The following is a 23,662-nucleotide window of genomic DNA, read 5'->3' on the forward strand; positions in this document are numbered from 1 at the left end:
AAGTTTTTTTAAATTTATAGTTGTTTTGGCCATGTATGGTGGTGTACTCCTTAAATTCCAGCATTTCAGAAGCAGAGATTAGGTAGATTTTTGAGTTCTAGGTAAGCCTGGTCTACAGAGAATTCTAGGACAGCTAGGGCTACATAGAGAAACCCTGTCTGTGGAGGAGGCAGGGGGAAAATTATAGTTTTTGTAGAAGAAAGAAATACTTACTGGATTCTATATTTTGTGCTGAGCATTTTATTAGCTTTTCAAAATGATGTTTCTAGATGGTGTTACTGCTCAGAGGTAGAACATTTGCCTAGCATCTCCTGGGCTCCACCCCCAGCTTAAATAAACAAAACAAATAAACAAACATTTATTCTTGCTTCTGAGTATCTGTGTATATTTGTTCTGATCTTACTTTTTGGCCAAACTTTGTAATGGTGAAGGATCTTCCTGTTGCATTTTAAATATATATTTATTTAAAATTTAAAGATTTTTAATAGCAGTGAACTTTGGGGGAGAAAAGCACCTACACATCAAGTAGTATACAGCTATAATAAATCAAAATTACCTACTTAATTCCTCTTCTCAGAAATGGTGATGTTAGGGATAGTTAACATTTTCTGGGCATTTTTGTTTCAAAAGTATTGTCCTAATGATTAATTTTCAAACAAGCTAGGCAATGGTGATGCACACCTTTAATCCCAGCTCTCAGGAGGCATAGACAGGTAGATCTCTGTGAGTTAGAAGCCAGCCTCCTCTACAAAGCAAGTTCCAGGACAGCCAGAACTGTTACACAGAGAAACCCTGTCTCGAAAACAACAAAACAGAAAATAAGCAAATAATTTTTTTAAAGGGTAATTTTTCTCTAAGCTCTCAAGAGTTGAAGCATTGGCGTGGTTGAAAACATTGGGTGCCTTAATTTTTTTTTTTTAAATTTATTTTAATTTATTTTGCAATACAATTCAGTTCTACATATCGGTCACGGATTCCCTTGTTCTCCCCCCTCCCGTCCCCCTCACCTTCCCCCCAACGCCCCCCCCCATTCCCATCTCCTCCAGGGCAAAGCCTTCCCCACAGACTGAGGTCAACCTGGTAGACTCAGTCCAGGTAGGTCTAGTCCCCTCCTCCCAGGCCGAGCCAAACAATCCTGCATAGGCCCCAGGTTTCAAACAGCCAACTCATGCAATGAGCACAAGATCTGGTCCCACTGCCTGGATGCCTCCCAAACAGATCAAGCCAATCAACTGTCTCACCCATTCGGAGGGCCTGATCCAGTGGGGACCCCTCAGCCATTGGTTCATAGTTCATGTGTTTCCATTCATTTGGCTATTTGTCCCTGTGCTTTATCCAACCTTGGTCTCAACAATTCTCGCTCATATAAACCCTCCTCATTCTCGTTAATTGGACTCCCAGAGATCCACCCAGGGCCTAGTCATGGATCTCTGCATCCAGATCCCTCAGTAGTTGGATGAGGTTTCTAGCACAACAATCAGGGTGTTTGGCCATCCCATCACCAGAGTAGGTCAGTTCGGGCTGTATCTCGACCATTGCCGGCAGTCTGTTGTGTGGGTATCTTTGTGGATTTCTGTGGGCCTCTCTAGCACTTTGCTTCTTCCTGTTCTCATGTGGTCTTCATTAAACAACCCAGATGCCCTTCAACTGAAGAATGGATAAACAAAATGTGGTACATATACACAATGGAATACTACTCAGCAGAAAAAAACAATGGCATCATGAGGTTTGCAGACAAATGGATGGATCTAGAAAAAATCATCCTGAGTGAGGTAACCCAGACTCAGAAAGACAAACATGGTATGTACTCACTCATAGCAGGATACTAGACATGAAACAAGGATGAATTGTCTGCTACTTACATCACCAGGGAGGCTACCCGGAAAACAGGACCCCAAGAAAGACACAGGGATCGCCCAATGACAGAGAAATGGAATGAGATCTACATGAACAGCCTGGACATGAGTGGGGGTAATGAAAGGCGAGGGTCGAGGGAAAGAGAGCTTGGGGGAGCGGGAGATCCCAGCTGGATCAACAACAGAGAGGGAGAACAAGGAATAGGGTGCCTTAATTTAGGATGACTTGGTTGGTGATCCAACATGAACACTATTTTTTGAGACATTAAAAAAAAATTTTTTTAAGCCTGGTTGTGGTGTCGCATACTTTTAATCCCAGCACTTAGGAAGCAGAGGCAGGCAAATCTCTGAGTTTGAGGCCAACCTGGTTTACAGAGTGAGTTCCAGGACATCCAGGGCTACACAGAGAAACCCTGTCTTGAAAAACAAAAGCAAAGCAAAATTTTAAAGATTCATTTATTTTATGTATATGAGTGTCTTCCCTACATCATATATACCAAGCATATGCTTGATGCTGTTGGAAATAGACAAGGGTGTCAAATCCCCTGGGACTTGAGTGTACTATGGGTGCTGGATACTGAACCCAGGTCCTCTGCAAGAGGTGCTTTTAAAGGCTGAACCAACTCTCCAGCCTGTGTTTGAGACATTTTAACCATAGTTGTTTGCATTTTCTGAGACCTGTAATTCTATCGGCTTTGGACTAGTGTTTGTTTGGTTTTTTTTTTTTCCCTCCGTTTACTTCCTTGTTCTGCTAATGTAAAGCTGAGGGGAGGAAATCAGAGCTTGAAATCTGTGGTCATGTGGGAGATGATTTATTGGGTCAAGTATTTGCTATATAGGCATGAAGACCTGAGTTTATATTGCCAGCACTTACATGGAAAGCTAGACCTGCCATGTACATATATAACCTGAACAGCAGAAAAGGGAGAAACACAGGGGCACACTGGCCAGCCAGTCTAAGTGAAACAGCAAGCTTGAGGTCCAATGAAACACCTCCCCCCCCCCCCCCCCCCCCCCCGCCCCTCCCAGACAGGGTCTCTCTGTGTATCCTTGACTGTCATGGTTCTCTCTATGTAGACTGCCTGCCTCTGCCTCCTGAGTGCTGGGATTACAGGTATGCACCACTGTGCTGGCAAGACAGTGTTCTTAAAACAGTCACAACAAAGCAGTGGCGATGTTGGGGCTGGAGAGATGGCTCAGAGGTTAAGAGCACTGGCTGCTCTTCCAAAGGTCCTGAGTTCAATTCCCAGCAACCACATGGTGGCTCACAACCATCTGTAATGAGATCTGGTGCCCTCTTCTGGCCTGCAGGGATACGTGCAGGTGGAACACTGTATACATAATAAATAAATCTTAAAAAACAAAAAACAAAGCAGTGGCGATGTTATTGATGAAGATATTACAACTTCCACATTTGCCTGTATAAGGCTCTTTCTATCTCCCTGTGTACCCCACCCCTACACACAAACATCTCTGGTAGATCAAGGGGTTTGTCCTTTTCACTCTTTCTGCAGCAGAAAAAGGAAAAGTAGATTCAAATGTGAATGGACATTTTAGTGTCTTTGGTGTAGGGCTCCATGAATTTTTGTTGTAAGATCCAACTTGATATAGGTATGCCATATTCATTATTGCATATATGTATATATATGCATATATATATATGCATATATATGCATGCTTGTGAATGCTAGTTAAATTTTCCATTATGGTACCAGTACACAGTGTTAGGTGCTGTTAGTTGTAAATAGTCCCTGTTTTCTGGTCTTGAGGAAACTAGGGTCTGTTATACTTCCCAAATCTTGGGAGCAGTTGTTTCTATACTTTATGGAGTTCCCTTTCCATCTCAAATTTGAGTTCTGCATCCTGAGGCCTTTCTTATGTGGGAAATGCTGCCCTCTGCTGATGTGCTGAAGAACACCCACAACAGTTTGGATGAGTTTGATCACTGTGGGACCTAACAAAGCTTTATGTGGACTCATAAATACTTTTTTCTCGAGTATCTTAGCTACGTTACCCAATCCCAAGACTTCATCCTTTGGAAATAATTCATCAGGCATTAGAAAAGATATATTTTCAGAATTAAATGATTGTCTATAAGAGCAAAAGATAATACTAAGGTGTTCAACACTACTTAATTATGTTTCTACTCAGGGCAGAGGCCACAGCTGCTAAATGTGGCCAGGCAAAGCACAACATAGCAGAATGCAAACACCACAAGATATCCCCCAAGCAGAGTATACCAACTGGAACATTGAAAGATCTATCTCTTGTATCATGTGGCTAATCTCTTACTTGCAAACTGCGTTGTCAAAAGTGGAGATGAATTCCTTGGCTATTAGTATTATTAGTGAACAGCTGGAGAAAGGGACTACCCAGATGACTGACAGCCTAACTAAAATCTAGAATGAGTGTTTGTAAGGAGACTGGCAAGGTTGTCTAGTTTCTGATCTCCTCAGTTATTACCCCATTTTTGACTATTCCTCTAAAATTGTGACAGACATTTCATTGTCATTGTTATACACTAATCTTTGTGAGCAAGAGTGAGTACTTCTTAAGAAGAAGCAGGAGCTGAGGGGTATGTGCAGTTTAAATTTGAAAAGAGCTGTACATCCACTGCCAGAACTGTATGAACATACTCATTTACTCAAAGTGAAATAAAATAATCATTCTATTTGACAGTCTGATGAATGGCTTATGGTTCCCTCTTATTTCCTCTGAATCTGTGTATGTGTGTAAAAACCTAGGTGCCCTGCCACTCAGCTACATTCCTAACTAGAGAATCAGTTGGTAATAGTTGAAGTAACCTTTTCATTGTATGCACACTAAAGTTTTTTTTTTTAAAGATATTTACTTATTTTGGTTTTTTGAGACATGGTTTCTTTGTGTAGCTCTGGCTGTCCTAGAACTTACTTCTGTAGACCAGGCTGGCCTTAAACTCAGAGATTTACCTGCTTCTACTTGCTGAGTGCTGGGATTAAAGGTGTGCATCACCACCACCAGCAAGATCTTTATTTTTAATTATATGTATGTGTATATGTGCACAAGAGAACAGGTGCCCTTGAGGCCAGAAAAGGGTGTCATATCCCCTGGAATTGGAGTCACAGATGGTTGTGAGCCACCTGATATGGTTGGTGAGAACCCAACTCAGGTCCTCTGGAAGAACATTTTCTCTTAGCTGCTGAGCCATCTCTCCAGCCCTGACAAACTAATCTTGTTAGGAGGTCTTTGCTTGGACATATTCCTTGTCCATCAGTGGTTTTGTGTATCTTTTTCTTAATTTTTTATAGGAACTCTGTGTTTAATACATATATCTGCAAATGTCTATGTGTTTGAACCTTTTTGCTTCTTGGAGGTTAGACATTAATATAAAAATAATTATGAATTATTTTCCTCAATAATACGTGGGATTCATGTTTTTGTGTAGTGTTTTTTTGGTTTTTTGAGACAGGGTTTCTCTGTGTAGCTTTGCGCCTTTCCTGGATCTCGCTCTGTAGACCAGGCTGACCTCGAACTCACAAAGATCCGCCTGCCTCTGCCTCCTGAGTGCTGGGATTAAAGGCGTGTGCCACCATGGCCCAGCTCTGGGATTCATGTTTTGCTTAGGTTTTCCCCCATTTTCTCCTTCTCATTCTTCTGTAGTTCGGTTGTCTTTGTATATATTCAGTTCTTTTATATCTCTAGAAATTAGTAAGAAATTTTATAGAAAAATTAACTTTTCCCCCCAAAGATGCTAAAAACCAAAACAATATGTCCTTTTGTTCGAGATTATTTTTTACATTTGTAGACTTGAGAATAAGCTGCTTTCCATATCAGCAGCTCACTCACTTCTATTGTTCTTTTCTAACTGTCTGCTGTTTCTGTTATCAAGACCACTTTCATGGCACATCTACTTATGTAATGTTTGTACACATGCTAATTTGTTCTTCACAACATTCCTGAGTGTTTGGCAGTGTGTATTCTGTTCCACATTCTGCAGGTGAAGAATTAATATGGGTGTAGACCTATATTAATTCTTTTATTTTTGTTACCCAGAAAGAAACCTATGACTCCTCACTTGAACACTTCTATAAGAAAAGTGGAATGAGCTTTCCATCTTTGAGCAAAACCAAACCAAACAAATAAAAAAAACCTTACTATGTTTTTGAAGGATTTTTTTTTTTTTTTTTTTTTGGTTTTTCGAGACAGGGTTTCTCTGTGTAGCTTTGCGCTTTTCCTGGGACTCACTCTGTAGCCCAGGCTGGCCTCGATCTCACAGAGATCCGCCTGGCTCTGCCTCCCAAGTGCTGGGATTAAAGGCGTGTGCCACCACCACCCGGCCAGGATTTTTTTTTTTTAATGTGCTTTGTGGTAAAATGAAGAGTTGGAAGGATGGGATACTGAGAATTATGAAATACCATGTTGCTGCTGGCTTAGTATTCCTTTCTGGTCTCCAGTGAATGGTATCTTTAGAATTTACCACAAACACATTATTGATTTCTGAAGCTGTGTGGGCCTTTAATGCACCAGTACTTCCCTTTCCGTTCTATACCTTGTTCCCATTCTCAAGTCCCCAACACTGCGTACCTTTTTCCATTGCCTGTCCATGGTGTTGATATTCAGATCATTGTGTCTCTTACCGTGAAGCACATACATAAAAAGTTCCCAACTCATTTTATTGTTGTTTTCTCTATAGTGAATTTTCTTTATTTTTTGCTTTTTGTTTTTTTTTTTAAGACAGGATTTCTAAGAAAAAGAAAAAAAAAGAGACAAGATTTCTCTGTGTACCCCTGGATGTCCTAGAACTTGCTTTGTAGACTAAGCTGACCTCTGCCTCCTAGACACTGAGATTAAAGGTATGTGCCGCCGGGCATTGGTGGCACAAGCCTTTAATCCCAGCACTCGGGAGGCAGAGGCAGGCGGATCTCTGTGAGTTCGAGGCCAGCCTGGACTGCAGAGTGAGTTCCAGGAAAGGTGCAAAGCTACACAGAGAAACCCTGTCTCGAAAAACCCCCCCGAAAAAAAAAGTGTGTGCCACCACACCCGGCTGAATTTTCTTCAGCTGGAATTGTATACTCAGTGTTTTTCTTTCCACGCCTCATTCATCGGAAAACTCTTGATGTTAAACAAGCAGGGATCCAAGCTTTCCAACTTTGTATTAACTTAAACTGGACAGAGATATTCAATGGAATCTAAATGTCTTATTTGTGTGAAACTGAGTAAACACCATTAAAGGGGCAATACCAAACTTACTTCAGAATTACCTCGTTAGGACTAAAAGGACATGTAAGATTGTAAAGAGCCCTTTTCCAGGAATAGATTCAGAAGGACTCCCTTAATGCATTTGAGTATCTCTTGCAAAGACATGGCGAATTGTTAAGGTTTACTCATAGAGAATTGTAGAGTCCTTAAAAGCATCCAATAGAAATTTTCAGTGTAAGGGTCATTGAAACAAAATTCTGATGATTTTTTGCAGTCATTTTGTATAAGCTAACATGAAAAGGGAATTTCTCCTTATACTGTTAGATTTTTGTTTCTGTCAAGAGGAGCCTAAGGCAAAGTTTATTAAGATGACTGTCCTCTCAACCTGTTGGATTTGTCTTATCTGGCTCCTGCTGATTTTATCTTTCATTCCACAAACCAGTCATTACCACCTGCCTTAGAGTCTATAATTTGGATTGACTATATCAACTGGTTAGTCTGATAAGCCAGTCTGTGCTCCTAGAAGAATACCTGCAGGATATGTGTTGGGAAATATATGAATGCTAGTCATTCTTCAGGAATTAAATCTCTAATCCAGAGAATTTTCCATTCTGGCTGGTTGAAACAAAAGTTCTTAGACCAGCTCTGTAGCTCCATTGTAAAGCACTTACTTGCCTGGCATGCATAAAACCCCCTAGTTCCATCCCCAGTATCGGAGGAAAAATGTATCTGAAAGAGCCCCAGAGATTGTTTTTTCTTTTAAGTATTTGTTCTTTAGTACGGTATTTATTTATTTATTATTTATGCTGTGTTGTGCCTGCATGTATGCCTGCATGCCAGAAGAGGGCACCAGATCTCATTACAGATGGTTGTGAGCCACCATGTGGGTGTTGGGAATTGAACGCAGGACCTCTGGAAGAGCAGCCTGTGTTCTTAACTTCTGAACCATCTCTCCAGCTTGAGATTGTTTTTTCTGCTATCCTACTTGGCAGTTCATCCTCAGCTTGAGTGGTTTTTCTCTTACACATGCACAGAATAATCTACAGCTAAAGACTTAGAGAACTCTATACAGACAGATCTCAATTGTGCATTCTCTGTGTAGTCCTCTCCTCTAGTCCAGTGCCCTGTGAACTTCTGTTTCCAGTTTTATTGACCTCCTTGATTTCTAGCTTCATATCTGTAACTCTGGGAACTGTTAGGCCCTACCTGGATGCTCCCTTCCCTTTCTAGCCTAGGAAACCTTTAAACCAGTGGTTCTCCACCTTCCCAGTGCTGCAGCAGTTTAATACAGTGGTTCTCAGCCTTCCCAGTGCTGCAGCAGTTTAATACAGTGGTTCTCAGCCTTCCCAGTGCTGCAGCGGTTTAATACAGTGGTTCTCAGCCTTCCCAGTGCTGCAGCGGTTTAATACAGTTCCTCATGTTGTGGTGACCCCCACCTTAAAGTTATTTTCATTGCTACTTCATAACTGTGATTTTGCTAATGTTAGGAATCATAATGTAAATAGTTTTGGTGCTAGAGATTTGCCAAAGGGGTACAGATCCACAAGTTGAGAACTACTGCTCTAAATAGTTAAGTAGGCCATTCACAGGACTCACCAATGTTTGATTTGCTTCCCAGGAATCATTGTCCTTCATTTCCTGAAGTTCAATACCTAAAACTGTTGTTTTGTATAATCTGACAAGCTCTATGGTTGTCTGGTTTAGTCCTCTGTAACTCTAATTTGGCCAGAGGTATTGAAGCACACATTTGTATTATATCTCCTGAGGTGTAGGGTGGGATGGAGTTGTGTGGGAGGTAGTGGCAGGGTCTCATGTCTCCAGGCTGGCCACAAACACACTTGATAGCTTCTGATGATCTTAAACTTCATATTCTCCTGCTTTTATCTCCTGAGTACTGGGATTATAGGCATGGACTGCCATATCCAGTTTTATGTGGTGCTAGGAATCAAACCTAGAGCCTTATGCATAGTAGGCAGGTGCTCTATTGACAATACATCCCAAGTCCCAAACTTGTATATACCTGTATTTTAGTTTTTAATACATTTTATTTTGGGCGGGGAGATAGCATGTATTCCACGGTGTACATGTGAAGGTCAGAGGACCACCCTTGACAGGCAGTTTCTTCTCCTATCATGTGGGTTCCCAAGGGATCAGATTTAGGTCATCAGGCTTGATGGCAAATCCCTTTACCTGACTTCACCCACCCTACACTTGAAAATACAGTTAACTTTTTCATGAAAGGTATCAAATTGGTCTTCATTTTTCAAATATTAGCAATATGTTATTGACTGCTTTATATGGAGTATCTTGAAAACCCACTTTTTAAATATTTATTTAGTATGCATGTTGTGTAGTATGCATGTACATGCACCAGAGGGTCAGATGCATGCAGGCCTATGCATGTAGAGGCCAGAAGAAGACTAGGATATATTTCTCTAGCCCTCAGCCTTATTTCCTTAATACATGGTCTTTCACTAAACCTGAAGCTTGTAATTTTGGCTAGGCAGGCTTGCCAGCAAGCTTCTAGAATCTACCTATTTCCAGTACCCAGTGTTGGGGTTACAGGCACATATATCCATACTTAAGTTTTTCTTATATTCTGGTGATTCAAACTCAGGTCATGCTTGCACAGCAAGTGTTCTTACCCACTGTGCCATCTACCCAACCCTCACTCATTCTTTGTATCAACTAAATTTATTACATATGTTAATAATTACTTCCTATTGGTTACAATTTTTTAAATTTTATTTGTTTGTTTATTGGTTTTACGAGACAAGGTTTTTATTATAGGCCTGGCTATCCTGGAACTAGCTCTGTAGATCAGGCTGGCCTCACAGAGGCCACAGAACTCACAGAGATCCGCCTGCCTCTGCTTCCCAAGCACTAGGATTAAAGGCATGTGCCACCATCACCCAGCTGCAACTTTTTAAATTTTTTAAAGTTTAAATGCTATATAAAATACTGAAAAGAACTCTTTTTTTGGAGGAAGGGGGCAGGGTGTTTAGTAGCCTCAGCTAGCCTTGAAGCCATGGATGACCTTCAACCCCTCATCTTCTTGCCTCTACTGTCTAAAAATGTTAGATTTGACATGTGAGCAGCCAGTCCTAGTTTATGCAGTGCTGGGAATCAAGCCTACTAAGTGCACTCTTAATAGTGGAGCTACATGCCCAGCCCCCTGCAATGATATCCTTGCACTCCTGCACAAGCAAGTATTTCTATAGGATATACATTCCTAGAAGTGTTCAGATTTTTGGGTTCAATGGTATGTGCATCTTTTTTTTTTTTTTTTCCTGGAGCTGAGGACCAAATCCAGGGCTTTGCACTTGCTAGGCAAGCGCTCTACCACTGAGCTAAATCCCCAACCCTTGGTATGGGCATCTTAAAGATGGACTTGGTTTTAATAGTACCACATATGATCTCACAACACATCAATGATGATGTGTATAATGATTTTGTAATAGAAGATGCTAAACAGTGATCCTGAAAACAATTTAGTTTTTTTTTTCTTTTCTTTTCTCTCTTTTTTTTTATGTTTGTTTTTTCAAGACGAGGCTTATTTGTGTAGCCTTGGCTGTCCTAGAATTAGCTCTGTAGATTAGGCTGTCTCAAATTTCAACAGATCCACCTGCCTTTGCCTCCTGAGTGCTGGGATTAAAGCCGTGCATCATCACCACCCAGCTAAAGCTATTTATTATTGACACTGATCCATTCTATAGGAGAATTTACCTTTCCAATAATGTAAGAATTATAAGTAGATAATTTTTAAGGGTAGGACTTCTTGCAGGCAGATTCTTAGACTGGTAAGATTTACAGCTGACTAACCCAGTTACGAAACTCAGAGAAGAGAATAATCTATGAGATGATTACTTTGAATATTATCCAAATGTGTGCTCCTTTGCCTATATCCCTGATAGTTTCCTTGGCTGTAGTGCCATTCAGATACTGCAATAGTTCTTGGATTTTTGTTCTTAGTACTTAGTTTTTTGCTAAGCAACATTATTAGGAAGAGATGATTAGATAAGTTCAAGGAAATTATTTCTGGAAGTTGTTGGTCTTTCTTCAGATTCTTTCACTGCTTGCCACACTGTGTTTTGTCTTAAACAGCAAATCCTAAATGAAGGTTTGCTTCCAGGAATCTAGAAGGCCTCTGAGAGCAAGGGACAGAGGAGGAGAGGTGGTGTTCAAGTCATCAGTAGAGGCCCAATCATTTTTACTTAACATCTAGTTTTAATTCCTTGTTTAACTTATTTGAAATCTTTATCAGAAAGCAAAAGCACCTGGAACATAGTAGGCTTAGCAGTACTGCTTTATAGTTCAGCTCAATTTCCCTCTGAGACATGCCTCCAGGATTTCTTTTTTTTTTTTTTCTTTTTTTTTTTTTGGTTTTTCGAGACAGGGTTTCTCTGTGTAGCTTTGCGCCTTTCCTGGAACTCACTTGGTAGTCCAGGCTGGCCTCGAACTCACAGAGATCCGCCTGGCTCTGCCTCCCGAGTGCTGGGATTAAAGGCGTGCGCCACCACCGCCCGGCAGGATTTCTTTTTAATCTATCAAATATTCAGATATATATTTAGATGCCCAAAACACAGTGATCTGCTCCCACCCTAGCTGAGACTGGTACCTGTTCTCTGAGCACACATTGTATTTTGTCCCTCATCTAAAATGAGTCATTGTATCTCCCACTGGCTTGATATCCACAAGAAGAGGATCTTGACCCACCAACACCTTGTTTGTCGCAAAATAGGGATTGCTTAATGTTGATTTGCTTTAAATGTTGAACTTTTTGTCACTAATACTGGAATAAGGAAAGGAGGGTGATGTTTCCTTCCTTTCCCTTGGTGGGTTTGGGGACAAAGATTCTTGTGGGAAAACTGGCTTATGGTGTCTAAGAACAAAGTGTTTCGAGATTTGTAACAGGATTTTAGTAACGGGATAATATTTTACATACATTATCGACCTGAATGGCTGGATCGTTGTTTTGGGTTTTGGTTTTGATTTGTAAGAAAAGTGAATTTAAAGGAAGGCTAATAGATTAGAAAGAACATACTCCCAGATGGTATCTAATGATAGCACTCTTTTTTTTTTTTCCTTTGAGACAGGGTTTTTCTGTGTAACAGTCCTGGCTGTCCTGGAACTCACTTTGTAGACCAGACTGGCTTCAAACTCACAGAGATCCACCTGCCACCACCTCCAGAGTGCTGGGACTAAAGGCATGTGCCACCACTGCCAACGATAAAGATGTAACTTAAATGTTCAAAGAGAAAAGTTATTTGTAGTCTTTTTTAAACATCTTGATAGACTTAATCTCTTTAACCTTGCTGGCTAAAAAGAAAAAAAAGACTTTTCACCTTTTTATCGTACAGAATGAATGTTCATTCAAAGGCATGTTTTGGAAACTTGCTAGCACACTGTTGAGAGCAGTGAGGTTATGAGAGGAAGAAGTTGGGAAGGTTTCTGCCAGTATATCTTTGTGACATAAGTGAATGTGTTTCTGAATCTTGTAGTTGTATTAGTTTAGTAGATGGAGGCTAGAGACTGTACTCTACCATCTTCACAGATTCAGATTTTGAGACAATGACTCAATGAGTATGTTGAGTTGTTATATTCTCTATTCTTGTCATATTAGCAGTTGCTGATTATTAGTACCTAGCACTATTTTATAGTAATAGTCTAACTCCAGTTTTTCTTGTTTATTTATTATCCTTTGTTATACCAATTGAGCTATAGCACTACCCCAGCATCATTAATTCATAGATTTTTCTTTTCTTTTTGGTGATGCTGGCAAGTAAACTCAATTTTGCACACTTGGCAAATATTCCACCACTGAGCTATACTTCTTTTTTTTTAAGTGTCTTTTTTTTTTAGAATTTTTTTTTTAAGATTTATTTATAAAGGTGGCGCATGCCTTTAATCCCAGCACTCAGGAGGCAGAGGCAGGCGGATCTCTGAGTTCGAGGCCAGCCTGGGCTACAGAGTGAGTTCCAGGATAGACTCCAAAGCAACACAGAGAAACCTTGTCTCCGAAAAAAAAATTACTTATTTATTATGTATACAGCATGTCTGACTGCAGGACAGAAGAGGGCACCAGATCTCATTACAGATGGTTGTGAGCCACCATGTGGGTGCTGGGAATTGAGCTCAGGACCTCTGGAAGAGCAGTCAGTGCTCTTAACCTCTGAGCCATCTCTCCAGCCCCTGAGCTATACTTCTAATATTACCTTGGAGATCTAGACGTTTGTGTTTCAGTTGATTATATAGTTAAAGATGCTTGAATTCTTCCACCATTGGTTGGTGATACCTCTTTAGAGTGGCTGATTCTGTAACTTTTGAGGGAGTAGGTAGAAAGGTATTTAAGGGGGGAGGAGGAATCAAGGAAGGAGTCATAGGTTTTTGACTAAGGTGCCTGGTTAGTATCATTAATTGAGCAGAGAGCCCAGACAAATCAAGTTTTAAAGAGAAGACATATTTGAGGTGCTTAAGATAGATACATCTAAGCCGGGCGGTGGTGGCGCACGCCTTTAATCCCAGCACTCGGGAGGCAGAGCCAGGCGGATCTCTGTGAGTTCGAGGCCAGCCTGGGCTACCAAGTGAGTTCCAGGACAGGCGCAAAGCTATACAGAGAAACCCTGTCTCGAAAAACCAAAAAAAAAAAAAAAAAAAAAAAAAAGATAGATACATCTAGGTAAGGGTACCCTGAAAACAGATATCATCAGGACATGAGGCTCCGAGGAGGAGTAAATGACTCCAGGAGAGGGCTCAGTTGCTTTGTACACTTGACTCAGATTGGAATTAAATATGCTATATCTTGTTTGATAAAACTTCATCTGTTTGCCAGCTGGAGGCAAGCTCTACCACGTAGAAGATTGGCAAGATGCAGCTTCTTTCTCTTTGGGAGATTCGAGTGAGGTAGAGGTGGTTGATGGCAGGATTACTATCTGGTCAGGTTGCAACCAACCGGTCCTCTTGGTCTTCAACTTATTACATTCATTCCCTCACCCTTAGAATTGGGAGCTGGTTTTGGCTTTGCAAAAATGGCCTAGGGGTGGATTTCTTGGTAACCAGTTATGTTCTTGAAGGAATTTATTTCCTTTTTCCTTGTTGCTGGATTCAGGACTAACTCCTCTTTCCTTTTTCAGTAAAATATTTATTAACTGCCTGCTTTTTGGTCATGTACTAATGATGCAATTATCATCAAAAATACAGGGCATAGTCTCAAATAGCTTGGAATCTAATGGGGCATATACAGTGTGTATATGTCAGTCAAAACATCTTTCACAACATATATAGTAAGTAGAAGATAATGGTAGGAAATCTTTTACTCCCAGCAGCAGATTTTCAATGGAAGATCTAGTGTCCAGTTGGTGTGAAAATAGAAAATGCTTATATAGCTAGCGCCCAGTACATCAGTTTGCACAGCAAGTGACTTTACCTGCTGAGCCACTTTGCTGGATCATGGTCAGGTTTTTAAAAATTATTATTACTTTTATTCTTTGAAAGAATAGTATAATTAGGCTTACCTTTTCCAGAGTTTAGTATGTAGGTAGTATCTAATTAAATACCCTACCTATATTTAGATTTTCTTGATTCTCTTTTAATGCAAAACGATGTTTTAGTTTGTTCAAATCAGGACCCAAACAAAGTACATACATTGCATATGGTTGCTATACATAAGGCTATTCTTAAATTACTGCTTGTAGTGTATTCTGCAAGATAGCTTATTATTCTTCTGCATGCAGAATAAGTCCTGACTTCATAGTGTTGGCATTTCAAAATCTTTTTTTTTTTTTTTTTTTGGTTTTTCGAGACAGGGTTTCTCTGTGTAGCTTTGTGCCTTTCCTGGAACTCACTTGGTAGCCCAGGCTGGCCTCAAACTCACAGAGATCCACCTGGCTCTGCGTCCCGAGTGCTGGGATTAAAGGCATGCGCCACCACCGCCTGGCTCAAAATCTTTTGAGATCTTCCCCATTTTACCACTTCCCTCAGGTCCTGAAATACCTTCCCTACTTATTTACTTAGGGAACTCCAAAGTTCAGTTCAAGTATAGTGTGTCGTTCCTCCCACCCCACAATAATCTAATAAGCTTTTCTTTTTAAAATTACATGTATTCCTTTGTGTGTGTGTCAGAGGACAACACACAGGAATGTGTTTCCTCCCTCCGCCATGTGGGTTCCTGGGGATCAAACTCAGGGTGTCAGGCTTGGCAGCAAGCGCCTTTACCCACTGAGCCATCTCACTTCTCTTTCCCTAATAATTTTCTTACCCAATTCTGTCAGAGTATTCATAACACTATTATCATTTATGTATTTGGTGTATTTTCACTACCAATGTGTTAGTATTGAGTGATGGGAAAGTGAGACTGCAGTATGAACACCTTTAGAGCAAGGATCACATGCAATGTCTCTGTGTCACCATAGGATAACATAGTGTCTTCCTCATAGTAGAAAATACGTGTTTATAGAATTGGGTGAAAATATCCAGTTTCTGGAGTGCTTCATTAGTCGTAATACCTAGGCCTGCGTGTCCACACACCCCTACCCCAATGTTTAAATCAATAAAGCTCCTTTCCAACTCTTGGAGTAGAAGGCACAGGGACATCATTCTGCTTATGTGCATTTTCTGCAGTCAGGCGCTTCCCTTGCAGTCTTTGGCAGTGCAGTCTTCATTGACGGTGGTTCCATTGTTTCTCTTCAGCTGAATTAAACCCTTGCCTTTTTGGTCTCTATCAAAGGCCTAACACATGAGAACCAGAGTCTTGGGCTTGCATTTGTATTTTCTCTTTTAATCTTTACAAAGTTAAAAAGAAGTTTAAGACATTTCTGTATATTTGAGCTTCTGAAATCACCAGAAGTCTCTCTATAAAAGTGGTCCCACAGCTTTCACTTTGTCTCAGACTTTCATCAAGCATTTTTTTTTTTTTTTTTTTTTTTGGTTTTTTCGAGACAGGGTTTCTCTGTGTAGCTTTGCGCCTTTCCTGGAACTCGCTTTGGAGACCAGGCTGGCCTCGAACTCACAGAGATCCGCCTGGCTCTGCCTCCCGAGTGCTGGGATTAAAGGCGTGCGCCACTACCGCCCGGCTCATCAAGCATTCTTTAGGGCAAACCTGAAATGACTTCCATGACCTTGAGTCTACTGGAACATATAGTCTTTTAATTACATCGAGGCACTAAATTTACCTTAGTCTTGATACCTGCTTCAACTTTAAAATTTGTAGGCCTCTTTGAAGTCTTCATTTGAATAAACGAATACATGGGAAAGGGCATTTAGTATGGTATTTGGCATTTAAAGAGAGGTTTTGCTTCTACCCTTAAAGCTATGCAATATAATGAAAGAAGTGAGAAATCAGTATATTTCTCTATAAACTGAAGATGTAACCAAGTATCTTACAGGCTAAGGTTCCACCCTACATTTGGACTCAGATGCAGTGCTGGTTTAAGATTTTATTCATCTACCCTGTCTATATTAAAAAGCTAATATTCTAAATATTAGCAAATAAAAACATGTTCCTAACTCACTTTCTTTTTTCCCTTTCTTTCTCACAAATTCCAGGATTAAAACAGAATCTTGAGTGATTTGGGTTCTCTGCAGTATCTTTTCAGCAGTCCCCAGAGCTTTAGCTGATAACAGAGCTTATCTTTGGCATCTCATAGGCAGTGAGGTATGTGTTCACCTTTCTCCTGCTGCCTACCAGAAAACCCTCTAAAGTGTTCTTTAAAAAAAAAAAAAAAAAAAAAGGCAGATTCTGGATTCCCCCACCTCGTGTGTGTGTGTGTGTGTGTGTGTGTGTGTGTGTGTGTTTATTGGTTGGTTGGATAAATAAGGAGTTTAGTGGCAGTGGCAAAACATTTATTTTTAGATGAATTGTATCCTTTTCTTGATTTCTAAATAACTGGTGACTTTTTTTCTTAGCCTTTCTTTGGAAGATCATCCTGATGTGCATTGTTGGTTAAGAAAACCCTTAGATTCCACTACTGGCCAAGAAAAATCTTTTTTTTTTTTTTTAACATTGCTATAAATTGCACCTAGCTTATTAATATAAGCTAAGCTGAAGAAAAAGGGAACTTCTTAAAATGAAAGACATCACTGTCATGTATATAGCATCTATCCTTAGGGATTCCATTTTACTCCACATTCTCAGTAGAACTTTTTGTCCTCCTGGCTTCCCCCCACCCCACCCCACCCCCACCTCTGTGTAGTGCTGGGGATCAAAGCCAAGGCCTTCAATATGGAAATATTGTCTTCTGATACCTGAATGGACAGCTGAGTGTTTCACCAGGTGCCATTTGCATATGACCCAGATTTGCCAACCTTTGCAGCTCCTTGGAAGTGTATTTGCAAACTCTTTCTCACTTGGCATGTTCTGGAGTCAGGCTGCAGCATGGTGGTTCTTAAGATAGTCACCTTAGGAATGAAGCAAGAAGCCTCCTTTAAAAGATGCAACCTTTTGACTAGGGGCGGGAATTCTAATATTTGGTTTCCAAAAGGATTTTGAAGTCCTGCTTTCCTTTCTCTACATTGTTTTAAGTATGTATCTTCCCATATCCAACCCATCCAGAGTATGGAAGACTAAAAGTTAAAGGGGACTCTGTGAACGGCTCCTCGCCTAAGTTCAGGTTTCTCAGAATTTGCCTTGTTGTTATTTATTATAATGACAAAAGGCAGAGAATTTCAACTCCAACTCTTTAAAAAAAAAAAAAAAAAAAGCAAGACCCTTATGGTAACCCTGAGTTGTTTTGCCTTTTCTTTGGGTCAAAATTTTTAGCCCTAAATTTTCTAATCTAGAGTTTAGAAAAATAATGTAGCATAGAGCTTCAGGTAAAAAAGAGAAGGAAAAACCGTACATACTAGAACCCTTTTAAATGTAGTTTTTAAAAAATAGTGGTTTGGGGGTTTTCTTTCTTCCTTTCTTTCTTTCCTTTTTAAATTTTTAGATTCTGTTTCAGACCGGAGGAGTGTTTTTGCTCCTGTATTAATTCTCAGAAAGGCGTGTGAGGCAGTATTGTTAGCTGAGGAAAATAAGTCTATCAGTTCCACTCAGATAACCTTTGGTAATAAACGAACTCCATGCACACTGTGACCTTAGAGCCTGAACTTTGTAATCACATGACCGGCTTGTAAACTGACCTGTGAGGATGACTGTCGTAGTTCGGCTTAGAGAAAGAAATTGACCAAGTGTGGGAAGGGTAGTCATCAAGCTGGGCTTGCCCTGTAATCTCAGTTTCTTCATGGCTGCGGTAGAACTTCTCAGCAAACTCCAAGAAGCATGAAATGGAGACATGGGAAGGTAAGGAAACTGATTGTTTAAGTCCAGGACCCAGGTCTGCAATTTAGAAAATTCCTGGAAGCTTTAGATCAGATTTACAGACATCTGTTTTTTTGTTTTTTGTTTGTTTGTTTGTTTTTTGGTTTTTGTTTCTTTATCTTGGCAGAATTCAGCTAACAGGTTTTCTTCTAGAAACTGGCTGCAAATATGAAATACAGAAAAGAAGCTTTGGGAAACTATAGTGAATTGATTGTTGTAGGTGGTGTTAGGAGAAAGCAGGGAAGGGAAGAGTGATAGATTTGAATTTTATATTGATTTGAAAAAAAATCAAAATTCGTGTTTCAGTACACAGTAAATTTTACCTTTAAACATTGTGGGTTTTACCTCTTGACAGAATTTGTTTGTATTTTTAATTTTTTAATCTAATTTACAAGCTGCCAAAGCATTATTTAGTACTGTTAGTTGGAGATAGAGTTGGGGTCATGAGGCCATTGATAAGGTAGCTTCATCCTCTTGGGGGACTTAAAGCTTTATGGTTTTACAAGAGTAAATCATTGCTAATTTCTTTTTAAGTGTGTTTTAAGTGAGTAGATTGTTCTGTGTGTAGGTAACTTGTTTATATTGAATAGACTCGTCCTTATGTGAGAAAAACGCAGTATCCCACATTATTATTTGGGCCAGGAAAGAAAAATACAGCTATCAGAACAGTGAGTTTTAGCATTAGTGATTTGCTATGTTGATAATGTAGAGTCTTAAGAGTTTGATTCCTTATTGGTAGCTGTTATTACTGAGCCAAAAGAGTTGTCAAGTCTTTGAAGTAATTGATAAATATCTAGGAAAGGCAGTAACCCCATGAAATTGTGTCCCGTGTGTCCGGCTCCCCGCCACCCCAACCCCCACCCCCCGTAAAGCTTCCCAACCCCTTTCAGCATGGCTAACATCTGTCATTGGCAGCTTTGCAGTTTTCTAATCACTCTGGGGATGCATGAACCAGAGAATTGAGGCTCCCACTCCAAGTAGCATTTATACATTGTTGCTCTCCTTCCTTAGATGTAGTTTCCAGCTCCTTATGTGCCAGCATTACTACATTGGTAGTTATTGTAAGTTGGTAGAAACAAGAGTGCAGAAATGATCAATTATGTATAAGACCTGTAGTTTTATCATAAACAGCTTCCTCTTCTTCCCCTAATATACATAGTAATTCTTATTACTCTTGAATTTATTAGATGTATTTATAGACAGAAATAGTTTAAGAACTAAGATTTTATTTTCTTGGGATTCATTGAATAGTTTAGGGATAGACAGAGGTTCAGAGCAGTGGATGCATGAGTTTGGAAGGGACAGTTGTGGAGAATTTAGGGTTTGGGGGAATTTTTGTTCCCCGTCAATTTGAATGTCTTAGTGATATGTAGTCCACTCACTCCTGATGCCTAGATGATTCTCCCAAAGTGTATATTTCATTAACTCCTAAAACTTCAATGCATTTTTCTTAGCCATTCTGTGGCAGAAAATAACTTTGGGTACTAAAAGGAGAACACGTATAAAACAAGAACATGCTACAGTTTCACCCAAATCTTTCACACAAAATCCAGAAAGCAAAATTAATTATCCCAGCTGAATGAGGTCTTTGAAAGCTTAAAAGGCAAAATTAGCTGCTTACAAAAGTCAGTGAAAATGCTTTTTTTTTTTTTTTAAAGGGGGCATTTGCTTGGTTTTAGATATTGGGCCCTTGTCCATTTAAATTAACCTTTGTCACAGCTGGGCATGCAAATGTTTTGTTTTAGTTCACAGAGGGTTAACTCTATTCAAGCCTTCACTGTGGCCTGCCTGATCTGTGGAGTCATACAATCTGGTCTTTCAGTCCTGCCAGTCGCTAGGCAGGAAGTCTTATTTCTTAAACTATCTTTGAGAATGGGGGGTTGGGATTTGGAGAAAGGTGGGGGAAGGGTTTTGAAGCATCTGTAAGGATCAATAACAGAGGGAGAGAGCCGCAAGAGAGGCCATTGTGCACACTTCAAGATAGATGCAACCCTTGTGGACAGCCCCTCTGGCAGAACAGACATGTAAAACCAAAACAATGCTACAAAATGAAATTTCCTGTGAAAACTAGATTGCTCCTTACAAGAGAAAACTTTTTTAGTAAGGAATGCCTTTCAACATTTGGGGATGTTCTCATTCTCCAACTTGTAGAGCTAGGCTCCTGTTAGAAATCACTCCAAATTGACTTTTAAATGCCTTTTGTCCTCATGCTGACTCTGTATTGAACTAGAAAGGATGAGCATCTTAGTAGTGGTTGTATATATCTAGACACTGAGAATTTTTAGTTATTACTTTGTTCTTTTTTTCTTCCCTCTCTTTTTTATTCTAACATTTGCTTTACTTACTAGTTTTCCATCAATGAGAGAATGGGGGTGGGGATAATAAGCTTTGGTTAGGATTTGTGTAACACATGTGAAATCCCTCCCCCAACAGCTGGTATTGGCTCTTGAAACTTGAATTGAACTAAACAGATGCTATTAGTATGTTATTTTGAGATTATTTAAACCCTGGTTTGTAAAATAAGAAATGTATAAAAATCATAGGATTTATCTTAAAATACACTGATGTAAAATCAAGTTATATTGTAATGTTTGTTAAACAAATGTTAAACAAAAATGCCTGAGTTGGGGAAAGTGAGCAGTTCTTCCAATTAAACTGTGGTTTTAAAGGTTTAAAAGGTTTGTTTTTCCTTTTCTTCAGTGCAGATTTTTATCCTTCAAACTTCCTTTTCCCAAGGACAGCTGTAGGGTCCCTGTTTTGCTGTCTTTTCCCAGAGAACCAAGGGGTTGATTCAGTGGCTACTTTCATTATGCAAACTGTTTATGGCAGTTGAAAAAATACTAGAGTAGTTGCTGTCTCTTTCCCACTAACCCTTTAAAGTATTTGTGACAGACAACTAATAGTAAGAACTGAGAAAAATGAATAAAAAACAACCTCTCAGTCGTTCCTCCAATTTGAAATCTTACAAGAATAAATGAATAAAACAGCTGGGGGTCCATAATGTGACTTGCAGACATACAAATGGAATAAGAGGTTGGGGGGAAGGGAGAACCTGCATTTGAAATTAGCAGCAAGTTCAATTTATTTAGGCTTCTTGAATTAATAAGACCTGACTTATTTTGGACAATTTGAGGTAAGGCAACTACTTAAAGCATTTCATGGATCTTCTGGATATTTTTTTTTTCATACACTTTTAGTCCATATCCCTTTGTTAGAGAAAAATGTTGTATGAAAAGAAAATTTGACGTAATCACTGCCTGATAGCACCTTTTCTCCCTCTCGGATACGTTGTAATTCTGCACTAATATTTAAACCAAAGAATATTGTTAGTAAAACTTGGAAGTGTAGTTACTATATACATTGTATTTAAATGGGGTATGAAACCTACCATGACTCCTTTGAACAATGTGGTCTTTAATGTGTATTAGGGGGAGGGCCTAGTGAAGGGAAAGCCATAAAAGTCTTCAGGGTTCAAGATGAGGTTGGGATTTGGGCTCATTGCTTTGTCATTTTCACACACAAACATTGCTGCAATCATGTTTGATTTAACATCCTTAATACAATGAGGTGAGGCAAAAAAGGAATATCGGAGGGACAAGTATGAAAACCAATCAACTCACACACCAGTTTTTTTCAGATCATTCTTTATGTCACCTTGCTACTGAGATATATTTTTAATATAAAGAATTAATGTTTTTACAAGATTCTTCTTTCTACATGCCTCAATAGTTTGTTGAAGCAATTGAAATACATCTACATCTTAAATAATTGGGCTTGGGGATTTAGCTCAGTGGTAGAGAGCACTTGCCTAGCAAGCGCAAGACCCTGGGTTCGTTCCTTGGCTCCGGAAAATGAAATAAAATAATGGTGAAAAAAATAATAAATTTTTAGTAATACAAATATTACTTTTCTAAAATTTGGGTGAAAACACCATAATTATGAAAAACACATCTATCTGTATGTCAAGGTTAAGAGTTTGAGGGTATTCCCAATGCCTGGCTGTTTTACATATTTTGAAAAGCCTGAAAAATGTAAAGGTCATTGCTGACTCTTAACAGGGTCTTGATGCTCACACTATGATCCAAGGACCTTGCATTCATTAGGGTGAGAAGCAGGGAGGGTCAAACCTTACCAGACTGAAGGCTTTTCAGTTAGAGCCAGTCAGAATTCCTGTCGAATTTTTAAGCTATCAAAACAACCCCAAACTGTTACCTCTGAGTAGATTCTTGGTCTCTGTGGTAAAGGCTAACCCCGGCTGCCTAGATGCTCATACTTGACTACATCAGTGGCTTGCTACTGGCTTTCTGGTGTTGGGGAGTGTATTTCATCAGCCTGATTCTGTTATTTGGCTAACTCATTTGACAACAGGGGCAGTAATAGCGGCCGTCAGCAAGCTGCTATGAATAAGACAGCATCTGTGAGAGTGCCTGTGGCATGTTTAACATGGCTTGAAATGGGAATGATTTTCAGAGTAGCAAATTTAGGAAGATTAGAAAAAAGAGTTCTTGGGTAAGCCTGTCGCTCATGCTGTTTATACCTCAAGGGAAAAAGCCACCAGGGAATGTTTCAGTTCAGTGGGTGATGATAATCAGTGCTTTGGAAATTCAACCTTGAAAATGCTGTACAACCAGTGAGACCTGCTGCAGAGCACTCTCCTAGACCAAGTGCTGTGCTAGTGAAAACTGAGTGGATGCCTGCAAATTCCTTGAGTTCTTTTTCTTCTAGAATCTTTTGCAGTTGTGTTGATTGGAAGACGGGGAAAAAAGAAGTTGACCTTTAAGACAATAGAGAGGTCAAATCATAATCCAGAATAAAGATGGATTAATATGTACAGGAGTAAGTAAACTGTCATAGGCAGACGGTGAATAATCAGGAGTCACTTAACTGCACCATCAGGAAGATAACCAAACTAGAGTGACTGATGTAATCCTGTTTCTGTTTTTAATTTTTCTAATCTTCTTTCTTTCTTTCTTCCTTTTTTTTTTTTGTTTGTTTTATTTTTGTTTTTGAGACTGGGTTTCTCTGTATAACAACTCTGGCTGTCCTGCTCTGTAGACCAGGCTATCCTCGAACTCACAGAGATCCACCTGCATCTGCTTCCTGAGTGCTGGGATTAAAGGTGTGTACCACCACTGCCTGGCTTGTTTTTTAAAATTTTATAACTTTTATATTGGGCTACAGAGATGGCCCAGCAGTTAAGAGTGTTTGCTGCTCTTGCAGAGGACACTGGTTTGACTCCCAGCACTAACAGCTTCCTGTAACTCCTGCTCCAGGAGATTTGACACCTCTGGCCTTCATAGGCACCTGCATTCACACAGTATTCACATAATTA

The 23,662-nt window shown here is 39.7% G+C and overlaps 1 protein-coding gene across 4 annotated transcripts in view; it reads left to right on the forward strand.

The window, feature by feature from the left end:
- LOC128100403 (nuclear receptor subfamily 6 group A member 1) overlaps positions 1–23,662 on the forward strand; it is a 257,953-nt gene that overhangs the window by 125,250 nt on the left and 109,041 nt on the right. The gene's annotated exons all lie outside the window — the stretch shown is intronic.

This window comes from Peromyscus californicus, unplaced genomic scaffold (genome assembly GCF_007827085.1).
Source record: "Peromyscus californicus insignis strain IS unplaced genomic scaffold, ASM782708v3 Scaffold_7__1_contigs__length_154581171, whole genome shotgun sequence".
Classification (NCBI taxonomy): Eukaryota; Metazoa; Chordata; class Mammalia; order Rodentia; family Cricetidae; genus Peromyscus; species Peromyscus californicus.